Consider the following 3919-nt stretch of genomic DNA (forward strand, 5'->3'; position numbering starts at 1 on the left):
AACGACGAATACATTGGGCAAAACGAAAATAGGCGGGTAGAATGGCGACTATGGGACGCACAATCGAAATATCCTCAATACAAAAGCGGCCACCATCTAAACAACAAACAAACGGAAGCAAAAAAGAGAACAACAAAAAACAAATTATAATAAAATTGAAAGAAAATTTATTCCACAAATAAAATCTTAATGAATATTAACTATGTATGTTAGCGATGTATATTCCGCATTTCTTCCTTACCTAGTCCCAATTTATGCCACGAGGGATTTTGGTCCAAAGAAACAGATAACAATGGTATGTCCAAAAAGGCCGGTACTATACTATTCACTGATCAGCCAGCCAGAAATCAGCAAAATTGACAAAGAAAAATGGTGCCATAAATACACGACTCAATACCTTGATGGACCAATAGCGAGCCTCATGATGAAAAGTTTTGGTAGGATTTAAAGAAATGCCACCATAAGGGTGTAAAGAAAAATGGGTGCTGAATACTGTGGTATACCCAAGGGATCACAATAGATGTAAATAGTACCGCTATAGCCAGAGTACACCAAATACCGAGGCAATTTCCATGATATTTTGTTCGGATAAATGATTTCTGGGATCCAGTTCAAAGATCAAAACATGGTTAACACCAGAAGAACGCCAACCATAAACATTAACACCCATAGAAATAGACATTCTATGACCAGAAAAGGTCCGCGAAACATGCGTAAACCCACACGCCAATCCTCTCCAAAACCATAACATATAGCTGACAATATGACAGTTATAATAGAACCACGAAAGCTCCTGAAAACAATCCAACTTTAAAGGTAGTCCAGGGGCTTTGTTGTTCACCCAAAGGTGGCACTCTTAATCTCTTCATAGCCTTCTGACGGTCACCTCCCTCAATTTCGTGAGTAAATGCAGTTTCAGTTTCCTGTATAAGTCTATCGATATCTTTATTCGTATAAAAATGTGCCATCTCAACATGCTCCTTGCGCCAATTGGCACCAAAATCCACATTCAATAGTTTATCGTGTTTTTTCAGTATCTTACGGAACCGGTAAAATTTAAATTTTGATAATTTTGCAGTAAAATTAAACCCAAATAAAATTCACTAAATGCTAATTTGAGATCTTGTAACTTGCGCGCCGGTACATTTTTCCGACCCAAGGGCGTCTTTGACTTCCAGGCTGGTTGTTTCTTTACATGACCCATTTCAAGTGTTTCTGTAAGTTCACTGCGTAAATTGCCATGTTTTCTAGTGGCCTCCGCCATTTTCTCTGAATAGAAAGTATTAATTTTGGCTAATTCTTTATCGCAGTAGTGAAAAAATTGCTCATCGAATTTGGCAAAGTAACGGCTTAGAACCTCGGGATCCACCAGTTCGGCTGAAGGAGCCTGTTCGACAGCTGCATACAGCATAGCCTTCATTTCCTGAAAGTAATTAAATATTTTGTTACGGATTATAAAATTTACATTCCAAACAATAAACTAGACTATAGACTAGACTATAGACTAGACTATAGACTGGACTATAGACTAGACTATAGACTAGACTATAGACTAGACTATAGACTAGACTATAGACTAGACTATAGACTAGACTATAGACTAGATAGACTATACTAGACTAGACTATAGACTAGACTATAGACTAGACTATACTATAGACTAGACTATAGACTAGACTATAGACTAGACTATAGACTAGACTATAGACTAGACTATAGACTAGACTATAGACTAGACTATAGACTAGACTATAGACTAGACTATAGACTAGACTATGACTAGACTATAGACCTAAGACTATAGACTAGGACTATAGACTAGACTATAGACTAGACTATAGACTAGACTTAGACTAGACTATAGACTAGACTATAGACTAGACTATAGACTAGACTATAGACTAGACTATAGACTAGACTAGACTATAGACTAGACTAGACTATAGACTAGACTATAGACTAGACTATAGACTAGACTATAGACTAGACTATAGACTAGACTATAGACTAGACTATAGACTAGACTATAGACTAGACTATAGACTAGACTATAGACTAGACTATAGACTAGACTATAGACTAGACTATAGACTAGACTATAGACTAGACTATAGACTAGACTATAGACTAGACTATAGACTAGACTATAGACTAGACTATAGACTAGACTATAGACTAGACTATAGACTAGACTATAGACTAGACTATAGACTAGACTATAGACTAGACTATAGACTAGACTATAGACTAGACTATAGACTAGACTATAGACTAGACTATAGACTAGACTATAGACTAGACTATAGACTAGACTATAGACTAGACTATAGACTAGACTATAGACTACTATAGACTAGACTATAGACTACTATAGACTAGACTATAGACTAGACTATAGACTAGACTATAGACTAGACTATAGACTAGACTATAGACTAGACTATAGACTAGACTATAGACTAGACTATAGACTAGACTATAGACTAGACTATAGACTAGACTATAGACTAGACTATAGACTAGACTATAGACTAGACTATAGACTAGACTATAGACTAGACTATAGACTAGATTATAGACCACCCTTAGACTACACTGTAGACTACACTATACACTAAACTGTATCTTTTTGCAGGTATATTTGCAAAGACATAGAGAAATTATTATGAATAACCTTTTGATTCACTAAACATTTTTACTCCATATCATCAAACGATATTGTACTAAATCAATCATTATTAGGTACTTACAGTATTGGCTTAATTCATGTTTAAATAAAAAGTACACAGTTTCATTTAATTTAGTAAAATTTCTTTAATCATCTCTGCCTACCAACAATAAAACTCTCTGTTATTTAGACAAAAAGAGGAAGTTTATCTTCCCTTGTTAAACTTTCTCTCACTTTCTCTCTTACACCTGTTAAACTTTGTTTGTAAACAAAATAAAAACACGTGCCGGCATTTGTTTGTTTATATTTACAAATAAATAATAAAAGAAGAAGAAGGAAAATCGAAATTCACCACACAACAAACACAAACCTGCGCATTACACTCACGAAAAAATTTCCCTTTTGAAAGCTTTCTTAACATGTGTTTCTATTTTTTTTTTTTTTTGGAAAATCATCACTGACGTCACAGATTTTCTTTTACATATTTTTAGTATCTATATTATTTTCACTTTTTCTGCTAAAAATTTCATTTTCATACACATTTTATTTTCTTTTAATTTACCTCATAATTTATATATTGTTTTCTCCATTCCGGAGTTATGTGAGCTGATAAATGCTCGGCAAATTTCATGTTTTTTTATGAAAATTTATTTTTATCTCAAACACTATTTAACACATTTGTTTATAAAATATTTATTTCAAGTACAAATTTTCTATTGTTTGTACCAACGCGTTGTTTTCACCAGCAATGAAATATATTTCCCAAAACAATGAGATTTTTCAACAGACTAAATTAAATGCCTTTAGGAAAAAGTGAAAATGCTGTAAAATATTTGTTAGCTGAAATGCTTTAAGCTTTATAGTGTTAATAAGCTTTTGTGGTAAAACTGTTTCTTGGAAGCTTTTTTTGGGGAAAATAACATTTAAATTGAATTTTTAAAAGGATCAATTTGGACCGTTTATTAGGATATTTTGAGATTTTCGATCATAAAAACTTTTATGTTAAATTGCATTTTTTTCATTATAATACAGTTACACAGGACAACAATATTTGAAAAAAGTCGAAACTAGACTAGACTATAGACTAGACAATAGACTATACTATAGACTAGACTACAGACTAGACTATAGACTAGACTATAGACTAGACTATAGACTAGACTATAGACTAGACTATAGACTAGACTATAGACTAGAATATAGACTAGACTATAGACTAGACTATAGACTAGACTATAGACTAGACTATAG

General features: G+C 33.1%; 1 pseudogene; it reads right to left on the bottom strand.

Moving 5' to 3' along the window:
* Positions 1 to 3407, bottom strand: part of LOC119612595 — a 17581-nt pseudogene extending 14174 nt beyond the window's left edge.
* Between the last annotated feature and the right edge of the window lie 512 nt (positions 3408 to 3919).

Source organism: Lucilia sericata, unplaced genomic scaffold (genome assembly GCF_015586225.1).
Source record: "Lucilia sericata isolate MDLA Ls3-8-SP2 unplaced genomic scaffold, ASM1558622v1 Contig001749F_arrow, whole genome shotgun sequence".
Lineage (NCBI taxonomy): Eukaryota > Metazoa > Arthropoda > Insecta > Diptera > Calliphoridae > Lucilia > Lucilia sericata.